Source organism: Gymnogyps californianus, chromosome 17, assembly GCF_018139145.2.
Source record: "Gymnogyps californianus isolate 813 chromosome 17, ASM1813914v2, whole genome shotgun sequence".
Taxonomy (NCBI): domain Eukaryota; kingdom Metazoa; phylum Chordata; class Aves; order Accipitriformes; family Cathartidae; genus Gymnogyps; species Gymnogyps californianus.
In genome coordinates this window covers 15044440-15055806 of record NC_059487.1, presented here as the reverse complement: position 1 = coordinate 15055806, position 11367 = coordinate 15044440, and positions in this window count along the sequence as shown.

The window sequence follows — 11367 nt, the reverse complement described above, 5'->3', positions numbered from 1 at the left end:
CACATCTTTACAAGGGCTAAGTACACACCATGCAGCTTGTTCCTCGGGGTGCAGTTTACAGAATCGCTTTGCTGAGGGCTGTCGGTGCTGTTGATCTCCCGTCTGGCAGCCACCTTCTCCCTGCTTGGATGGCTGCGAACTTGGTTGACTTCATCTGATGCCCTCTAGGTTTTCTGCCCCGTAACAGAGCCCTACATCAGGCTTTCACCAATTTGCACGAGTTGTCCCACCACGTCCATATCGTTTCTGTTGATCAGGATGCGAGCACAGGCCATCCCACAGAGGGTACCGTTGCCCACCCGGATGGGACAGGCACCTGACACCATGAGAGACGTCAGTACTCCTGTGCAAGCATTCAGGGTGGGCATTGCCCATCTCCAGATAGCCAAGGACAAAGCATAGTCTGAGCAGAGGGAGAGAAAGTGGGAGAAAATGTTTCTGCACATGCAGAGAAGGGGGCAGAGCAAGAAGGAACGGGTGACACGGTAAAGGCACCGCTGTAGCTGAAGGTACGCTGGTCTTCCTCTAGCCAGCATCACCGCTGGCTCTCTGCTGATGAAGGAGCAGCAGAGGTGTAGCTAGTGGGGCTGAATAAATCTCAGTCTCAGTGCTCCTGTCCAAGTCAAACAGCCACTGCAGCCCGGCTGCGTGGAGAGCAGCAGCGATGGGCTGCGCCAACAAGGCTCCTTCTATCCAGGCTCTCCTGGAGCATACTCTCTCCCATGTCCTGCTGATCACACCATGCCATAAATGCAGGAAAACAGGCTCCCCTTGTGCGCACAGGCAGGCTCAGACGGCAGCCCTGGGCCAGCTCTCAGAACGTCTCCTGGAGTCCGCTCCGACGTCGCTGATGCTGGTGTGTCTGTGCCAGTCTCAGCAAAAGGGCCTTTAAGGAGCTCCCGGGGCAGGCAGGGCTTGTCCCTGTCCACCGCTGCAGCATCCTTCATTCCTAATGTGAATGTGTGCCGTGGGGGGAGCTCCCCCAAACCTGCCCATCCCATCGCTCCCCCAAACCTGCCCATCCCATCGCTCCCCCCATCACAGCACAGGCAGCCGGCTCCCGCACCCTACCTGCACACAGCAGGGCCCTGTGTTCATCCTCAAAGCTGAAGTCTGACTCTCATCCATCATTCCCCAGGCCATCCAACCTGCAGAGCCACCACAGACCCTGTCCTTTCTCCTAGCCCGTGGCTAGTTTGGAGTTTGCCAAACAACAGCACCTGTAGGCAGGTGCTTTCCTGCACCCACTGAGCGCGCAGGGCTGCTTTCAATGCTAGAAGTAATAGCACAGGGCTAAAAGCAGAATGCTCTAAGGTTAATGTCACCTCATTACCAGCATAACGGGTTGAGAGGACTCGCCTGCTGCTCTGGCCGATCCCATGACCATGTCCTCTCACTGTGGAGGTGCAGAAGAGACCTGGGGTTCCCCCTTTGCTTTCTGTCTCGGTGAGGTATTCTTCACTTCAACTAAGGAGAAACTGCTGCTGTTTTATTCATTGGATATTAAATGCCTTCCTAAAAAAAAAAAAAAAGGAAAAAAAGAGAGAGAGAGACTATTTCAAGTGAAGCTCCAAGCCTGAGAGTGAATATTTTGCTGTTATAGTAACAAGGTAAAGGATTTCAGCTCTTGCCAGCTTCTTTCATGAAAAACACAGGAGGAAAAAAGCTTATTGCTTCCATAAATAACCTTGTAAAAAGTACCCTTTAGACATTAATGCTTCTACTTAAGCCACAAAAACAAGGAAGAGAAGCTGCTAAAAATGTATTATCTCTATTATCTCACCTTCCCAAGCCCTGAGAGTATTTGGTCAAGAGAGCAGAGGGAGGGCAGAGCAGCTGGCGACATCCACGTCTGCCGAGGATGGGGGAGCCGTGCTCGGAAAGCTGCCCATAGGGATGACAGGCAGCTAGATGGACTAAAACTTCTCATGAGAGGACAGAGGACCACTGTAAAAGTACAACTGTTACAGAGAAGGTGACTATGGGGTAGTTGTTCTCCCAACAAGGACCAGGGCCAAGCTCATGAAATGAGTCAGCAGGCTTGAGACAAACTATAGGATTTTTTTTTTCCCCTTCACCAGCATAAAATTAAATTGTGCAATTTATCACCACTGGATATTAAGCCTCAAAATCTAAATTGATTAAAAAAGGGATTAGGTAAATTTATGCAGCACAGGTCTTGGTATTGAACATGGCAATCCAGATGCTTACTTCTGTCTTCATTGCTGGAAGCTGCAAGAATATGTTAGTGGAGAGGTTACTCACTGTTTCTTATCCTCTTTCCCTGGCATCTGCTGCTGGTCCACATCAGAGCAAGGATCCAGGCCTGGAGGAACTTTTGCTCTCCATCAGCACAGCAGCCTGAATGTCACAACCCTGGGGTTTTTATGCTGGCATTTAGGGGGAAGAGCATCTCATCAATTCAGGAGAAAAGGAATGTTAAACCAAAGCCAGGCGTGCCCCACGCTCACAGCACCGAGTTCTTATTTAACCTCAGGAGTGCCCTTTGCAGATTTGACACCTTTCCCCCCAAAGCAGTTTGTGTCACTGAAGGGAATACACACCGAGCAAGTTGCTGTTAACTCCATCCTGGAGGTGACAGCGTTTCAGGGCTGGGAAGAACAATCCCTAGATATGTCTCCCCCCTCCCCATACATGCAGGGATTCATTAGATGTAATTAGTTATCAGCTGGATCTACAGATGAAAAGTGCTATTCATAGTACGGCTTTGGAGTCCAAGGCTACAATGAATATGCATACAGCACCGCAGAGTCACTTCATCTAGGTCTCCTCTCCAGAGGAACTGTAGCGTCTGAATTTTTCTGTTTCAATAGATTAGTAAGTAGTTTGACTCATTAAGTGTTCAGAAAAGAGAGAGGATCCTCTGGGTACAGCCAGGTATCTTGGTTTTCAGCTCCCAACTTTGTTACAACGTCAAATAGAAGGTTTGGCACCCATTGATTTTTTCTAATTTTTTTTTTTCCCTTCTTTTTCCCAAGCAGGGCTGAGGAAAACACAGGAGGCAATTAGATGAGTTTGGTTTTAAATTATAAATGCACAAGTTGTGAAAAGATAAAAAACTATTTGTAAAGCACTCCTTTTCTGCAGCAGCAAGTCAGGAGTGAGCACAGAGCACACCACGAGCTGTCGCAGTCATCCTTGTCAATGACTGCAAAGTCTGCCTTAGTCCTTTGCCTAAATTTTGTCCTCCCCATGGCAGCTCAGGCTCTGCCTTTCAAGCTGGCAGAGCAGGAGAGCCTGGCAGCAGACTGAGATTCAGATTTTTTCCTGCTCCGAGCTGGCACATACGATGCCAGCAGTCTGCAGCTGGCAATCAGCCATCGCTTCTCACCCCACACACGGATTTTGATTCAGCTTAGGGGAAGGAAAAAAAAAAAAAAAAAAAAAAAAAAAAAAAGAGTTCACGGCCAACATCAGCACAATAAAATCCCTGATTTTTTCAGGGCCTGTGTTTCCTCTGAGCGAGAAAGAGCTCCCCACGCCAGCTGACAGTGAGCTGTTCTTGTCAGAGACCATTTTCCCGGGGGAAAACTCCTTGTCCGCAGCAAGGTGTGTTCACCTGGGCTGGAGCCCGGCCAGCTGGGCCGGGCAGCAGAGAGCAGAGCATTGTCTGGGAGCCAGGCTCTCCCTGCTGCTTTCAGAAAAGAAGTTTATATTGGGCTGTAAAGCTCGCAATCCACTCCTGAGGCTATTTGCTGCTGAAGTCATTGATGTCAGTGCCACAACAAATTCTGGAGGTCACCTCACAGCAAACGCCTCAATAGAAAAACAGCTCAAATAGCAGGTCAGCAATACGGGGGGCATCCTGCGTGGAGATCTCTCATCAGCACTGTGGTGGTTTAACCCCAGTCAGCAACTCAGCACCATGCAGCCGTTTCCCCCTCCCCCTCCCAGTGGGGTGAGGAGGAGGAAAGCAAAGGAAAAAAAAAAGTAAAACTCGTGGGTTGAGATAAGAACAGTTTAATAACTAAAGTAAAATATAATACTAACAATAGTAATAATGAAATATAATAATAATAGTAATGAAAAGGAATGCAACAAAAAAAGGGGGGGGGGGGGGGAAACAGTGATGCACAATGCAATTGCTCACCACCCACTGACCGATGCCCAGTTAGTTCCCGAACCGCGATCCGCGCCGCCCGGCCAACTCCTCCCAGTTTATATACTGGGCATGACGTTCCATGGTATGGAATACCCCTTTGGCTAGTTCGAGTCAGCTGCCCCGGCTCTGCTCCCTCCCAGCTTCTTGCTCACCTGCTTGCTGGCAGAGCATGGGAAACTGAAAAGTCCTTGGCTTAAGATAAGCGCTACTTAGCAACAACTAAAACATCAGAGTGTTATCAACATCATTGCCACACCAAATCCAAAACACAGCACTGTACCAGCTACTAAAAAGAAAGTTAACTCTGTCCCAGCCGAAACCAGGACAAGCACCCAGGGGAATGGTCTCGTAGCCATTAAAGCCAGCCTTGAGATTGCTGTGCACCAGGGAAGTGTGTTGCACCATGGAGACTCCTTCGTTCCTGTGTTGGAAGCTGATAACAAGACTGGACAGCACCGTCCTTAGAGCCCGAGAAGTTTGGGAAGATTTATTACCTTCTAGTGGCAGAAAATGAGCACGTTATTCAGCAATTTCTCATTAGCCAGTTATAAATCTAAGCTGGAGCTCTCATGTCATTGAGTGTCCTTCGTTTTGTTCCAGAAAATAAATTCAGATGTTAGAGCAATATATATTGCTTCTTTCTACAGAAAAGAAGGACTGCTAAGCCCAAGCAATCAAATATAAGTCCAAATAATCTGACCGGCTTCAAAATAGCAAATTGGGGGATATTTATTTCCCTTACAATTTTAAACAATTACAGCTCAGTCATGGTTCTCCAAAACTACAAAGAATAGAACTTTAGCTTGGGGGGGGGGGGGGGGGGGGGGAAATCACACACCCTGAAAAATGAAATTCTCCCACAATTGCATTGTTTCAGGACCTGCAGCTTTAACGAAAACACCACCAAACACTTACCTTCATAATGAACTAATAAAAGTTTTCATTGGAAAAAAAAGCAAACAAGGAACAAAGAACAACAGCAAAAGAAACACTCTTATGCAACAAGCCATGGAACCTGCGTCATCTTCACTTCCCCATTCCTCAACAGCTATTAGAAGAAACATTAAAAACTTTCAGTAGTCCTTAACTTTCAGCTCCCATACCAGTGCTTGGGTGTGAGACTTCGGAGCAGGCCAGATGAGTTTAACTCCCTCCATTCACCCTAAGGGTGAGGCTCTTCAACATGTTTTTTAAAGATCAAACTCAGGAGTTGCAGACCACTGACGGGGACATGGATTCTTCCCAGTCCCTACTCTGGGGCTCTGCGAGATGCACCTCTGCGGCTCCAGCTCCACAAAAGCCTCCCAGGGAGGAGCAGCGTGGAAAGCCGCACTCACAGCTCTCCAGCACGGTCTGGAAACCCTAGCCTGGGTCAGGGCCATGTCAGATGCCGCACAGTACATGTGGTGCCCAATTCTAGACTCACATTTCTCCCAGAGAAGAAACCCCCAAGCTTCAGAGGTGGGAAAGTCTCCAGTCTCATGCTGTCATGGGAACGTGCTAATTACGTTACAATTAGCCTTCACTGAACACAGCCAAAGGAACGGCTCCTGGCAGGGTAAGTGTAATCCTATCACGATCCATTAAAGAGGACTGCTGGCTAGCGCTGTGCCACACCTGTGTCAGGAGTGATGGAGAGCACAGCCCTGTCCTGGCTCCGTACCATGAGTCTGCTTCTTCCTCGTCATAAAGAAAGGGCTGTTACACTGGTTTAACAGCAAAGGGCGAGGATAACAGGGGTTAACGTAACAGCCTAGAACCTGGTATTTGTTACAGCCTGAGTTTTAAACTGCCTCCATCCAGCTTGGTGCACTCAGCCAGAGAGAAGGGAGAGCCAAAATCGTAAGGTAGCAAGTAAAATCGAAGGAGTATGTGTGTGGGGGTGAGGGAGAGGAATTCGCATCGTGTAGGCTTAATGCAGCATCAAAGCCAAAGGCAGAGGACAGGATGGGGCTGCAGATAAGCAGATACACGAGCAGGAACACATTTCTAACCCTGCATCCAGCTATACAAACCTCATTTAAGCTACGTTCCTTCAACAGCCATGCACAGCAACACAATCCCCTCTAGAGGAAGGAAGGAGAAGTGAGGCTCTTCACCAGCAGCGTCCCTCTGACCACAAGCTCCAAAAGTAGCATCTTCCACCTGAGCTGGTACATTGCCCCCGTCCTTCATCACAACCACTGCAAGAGAGGGTTTGCACTGGGACTGATCCGGAGGAGTTTCAGCCCAAGGAATTCACCCTGCAGAGCCTAGCTTGTGTTAAGACTACACAAGCAAATGGACAACAGCCCAAGGAAGATTTACTGGTCCTGAGCTGGTGCCATGCAGCAACTACTCACAGCACGAGTGCTTCCCACTGGCACTGATGCTCAGACATAATTCATCTGAACATGTCAGCTTCCGTTTTCTTGTCACACCTCCTGCTCCACTGGCAGCGGCGACCAAGTACGGCTGAGCTCTTTCACCTCCGACGCCCCGTGGTTTCTGGAAGGAGATGGGTCGTGAATGGAGACAGGCAGGTGAACCTCTGGACTCCACCACCGGCAGAGCCCAGGGTACGCGAGGCCTTTTGCAGATGGCAAAGCGCCCTTCATCACCACCACCACAGAGAGGACAGGCATTTAACAGACGTGGAGACAGCTAAGTCTATCCTGCAGAGGTTTAATTTAACTAGCTGGGATATCACTAGCAGCCTAGGTTACACAAGAAGTATTTATTCTACTACTTTGATATGCTTTGTGCTCCGTACCAAGCTCTATGACCAGCTTAGAGGCACATCTTGGTGTGGGCAAGAAGTTTAAGAGCCTTGCAAGCAGTCTTAGATTCAGATTCTCTCTATTCTTGCCTGTACTGCAGTAACACTGGGGAGTCTAAGCTGAAAGGTTAAGCCCTGCCTAGGCAGACTAAATTTGTAATTCAAGTCCAGTGTATTGCATTGAGATACATCCCAAAAGTGAGAGCTGATGGCTGGAGTCAATGGGAAATTTGTGAACACAGAGTTAAAATAGCAATTCGCTCTTGAACTGTAACAAGCTTCTATGCAATAACAAACTCGGAAAGGATTCTGTAAAGAAGAAAATTCCTACTTTGACCTTGATCAAAACAGCCTTTATATAGTCTGGGACATCAATTTACATATATTAACCATCCATGTCAGCAGAGTAGGAAAAAAAATGTATATACAAGTGGTTTTTGCCGTAGGTAGTCAAACACTGATATATTTAAGGCAACGTGAGCAATCCAGTGAAGAACTGCTGATATTAAGCAGTAGCACTTCAATCAGAAGTGACGAAAATTTTTTTCATAAAGACACACTCCAGCCTTTCTGTATTTCCTGGCAGAAGCTGATTTATCTATTGTAAAATTCAACAGCCTCAGCAATGCTGAACAGCCTCTCAGAGGGAGCATGCTTTGGCAGAGCTTAAAGGGAAAGACAAAAACCCGTTTACAAACTGTGAAGAGCTGATAGCACTGGATTTTCCTGCTTGAGCAGCGATCACGATCCTGGTGAGGTACAACACAACTGTATTCTTGCCAGCCCTTGTAACCAGCCCTGCCAGAGAGACTCGGTCTCTCCCACTTTCCCTCAGTGACTGCAAGTACAAGTAGGCTTCTCCTAGGAGGTCTTTTCAGTATTTAGTTCATCTCTTCCATTTTTAGCCAGTTTAAACATTGCCATTGTGGCAGTGTTGGTGAAATTCAGAGATCAGAGGCAAAGCATCATTTGAGGATAGAAAACCACAGCGGTTTCATCTCACCTAAACCAAACATCAGCGACTTGCTCAGAAGGGGAGGCTAACCTTTCTTTTCCTGCGTTACTGATGAGATGCAGCTTCTTGCTGACAGAGCACAAACAGCTGGAGCCAGGACACCCAGCCAACGTGCCTTGGCCTCCTTGCAAATTAGCGACTGAACAGACGATGAATGATCGCGCTGCACGTACGTGAGAGCTTTGGGTTTTACAGCTTCTCAAGAGGACAACCCAGCTCCACTTCGCTTTCTTTACGGGACTTTCAGTGTTCACCCAATGGCCGCATCCTGCAAACCTTTGTCAAAGCAGCGGAGAGGTGAGCAGACTTCACCCTGTCCTGATGCCCGTTTTGTACTGGGGTACCTGCGTACTGGTCTAAGCCCGTGGAGTTTGGAGAAGTTAATGGTGGTCAGCCAGCTCCTGAGAAAGTCAAAAGCGTGTTGCAAAAGGCAGAGTGCCTGTTGATGAACCTACTGGAACAGGTAAAGTGCACAAGAAGAGAAACCAGGACACATCCCTGCTGCCTGCTCGGACACCTCAGAGGGCACAGAGGTTTGGTTCCTTAAAATCAGTGAGCTGTGAACCCCAGGAAACCCAGGTAGTCATCTTCTGAGCCTGCATCAGCTATGAGAGCACACACAAACAACTGTAATGGCAAAACAGCCTAAACTGAACTTGCTGGTGTTACTGGGATCAGAGCGCAAAGACGACAGCTGTGAAGGGACAAAGAGACATTTACCCAGCTGAAGTGAGCTGGACATGGTAACTGTAGTAGTGATCTATTCTCCCTCAAGTCAATGACTATGGTATTTTCTGGTCTACAGACTCCACTTGTTCCATCAGCTTTTGCTGATTCTGCTCAGCTTGCAATTCAGAATACACATTACTGCTTTCCATGGTATTTTGTACACTTCTAGGTCATTGGCCTTCATATGCTGTCAGAACAGAGCACCAAAAACCTCCCTCCAGAACCAGCATACCCTGTTTACTTCAAGTAATCCCAGCTGAAAACTCTGCACCCAACTCGCAGAGCGGCCCTTAACGCAGGACGTTATGGCAAGAATGGACACAGCGTATCAGTGGAGTAATACCAGCGACATTACCCAACCCAAATGTCCACTTCTTTGTGTAAAAATCAATAAAATTACTCCTACAAGGCAAGCAGGATTCAGTCCTGCTGACCAAGAACATAATAAAAGGTATTTTAACTTTACATAAAGCTCAGCGCAGTCATCAATTATCTGGAGTACTCACGTGGCTCTTTGGCTGACGAAGGGAACTGGAATCTGAATGTGAAGCGTCGCCACCAGCTGAAGGATTCATTAGAGGAATCTCACTTCTTGGAAAGGAAAACTGCTTTAAAAAGTTACCTTTTTCTCCTGTGCTAAGTGCCTTTGTAGACAAGCTAATAAAAATCTCAGAGTGCATAAATCTATTTGCAACTACTTTAATTTCTATTTTATAGTTCTCTTTAAATAAAGGAGGCAACCAATGTTGTCTTGAAAACGTTCCTAATTCAAACAGCTCTTATATTAGCATTTAAGGTTAGACTATGAAACTCCAACGAAATACTAGGATGACAGACCTGGTTTTGGCTCTGTCGTCAACACTGGCAGCTGCCTTTCTCCCTCATTACTGGCAGCGAAGAATATGCACGACACCAGCACCTCAGGACATACATTCATGCTGTTAACGTCAGTTACTCTCCTCCAACAAGACAACTTCATACTCATACGGTAACAATACTTTCCTACTTTCTTAATTCTGAAGCATCCCATTTTGAGTTTACTCTGTGATGCTAACCATACTAACTTACTTCATTCAAAAGGCCACATAAGCTATACCAATGCCCATGGGTTTAAAATTAACTGAAGTCTCCTGAAAAAGGGCTAAACACCATTCTGCTCCGTATCTCTTTGCTTTATTAGAATGCTCTTTAAAAGATGACACTGCAGTTCAAGTCCGGTACCACTCTACAGAACAATGAATAGTGTTCACTGAAATTGCCATTCCTGTGAACTTCACAAAAAACACATCAGGAAAGTTAAAGATACAGTACTCCATACTGACCAAGCTTCTGCTGGCATGAAAATGAAAGAGGGCTCTACAACTAGAGGTCACTCGGCCATTACAATCAAACTCTAATAATGGACATCAAAATGTTTCTTGATTTCTGTTTAAATCACTGATTGCTCAAGCCTTTCTTCACAGGGTTACTGAAATGTAATATTCCCACAGTAAGGTGAGAACTGAAATACCTTGGTAGACTGCTATTCTCCAAGAGGACCACTGTATCTTTAAATGTATCCTGGATTAAACAACAAAGGTTTTACCTACACTTGTTAAATTATTGCACAGATCATTACATTGATAAATACACTATGAACCCATGGAATGCTACACAGTCTGGCCTGGAAAATAAAAGCAGCAGCAGCATCCTTGAGGTCTCAACTATGAAGGAGAGCTGGCCAAGCACTTCTTGAAATGTTATAATTATTCACAGGTTTCAAGACACAAGTGAAACATTTTAAAATAATCCCTAAATCCTAGGATTAGGTTCCTGGCTCAGGAACATTCTCTAAGACTTTCACTCTTTCGCAAGTGGCACTTCGTTTGAACGTCTTGAAGTTTTCCTTATTTCAGACTACCTGTAGGAATCCAGCTGCTCTGTATTTTCCAAAATTGAAGCCATACAGAGCAATAAGCCAGTCTGAAACACTAGGAAATTTAAGCCAAACACTGCAATGTCCAATTGTTGCAGTAGTCACTTCACATTCTGCGCGCTCTCCTGGCAATTTGCTTGTACGACTTTAAACTGTTAATACACGGTGTGGGATTGAAAGGAAAGCGGAGCCCTCTTCATCCACCAAACAGGTGAAGCACACAGTGACACCAAAGCCTTGCCAAGCCACTTGCTCACTCAGATTCAATGGTTGCATCTTCACTTAAGGTAGGTGGCCTCGGCTCCAGCAGGCTGCACTCAATGCCTCTGTTTACAGCGCTCAGGATCAGGCCAAAAAAAAGAGGATTTGGGGAGAGGAGAGGGGGAAAAAAAAAAAAAACCAAAGTCTAATTCATAAACACTCGCCCCACACATACACCTTGATTGCATGCATTCCACCAAACTGCAGAAAATTCCCAGCCATCTACACTAAAAAAAAAAAAAAAAAAAAGTAAAATCCAATAAAACAGAGGCTTTGCAAAAGAAAATGCCCTCATTTCATCCTCTCCTCTGGAAGACATGGTAAAATGTTCAGGTTCAGACAAGTCATAAAAAAAAAAATACCAATTTGCCTGTCAAACTGAGACCAGCTGGTATACCAGTTTTGTGGCTGCAGTTACACTTTCTGCCATTATATTGGTTTTTAGTATCTTCCAGTAACACCTTTCTGGGAGTTGTAGCATTTTGTTGCATCTCTACAGCACTGCAAAAAGAGAGACGGCAACTGTTCTGTCACTGTCTCCTCAACTGGCAGAAAAATCATTACCC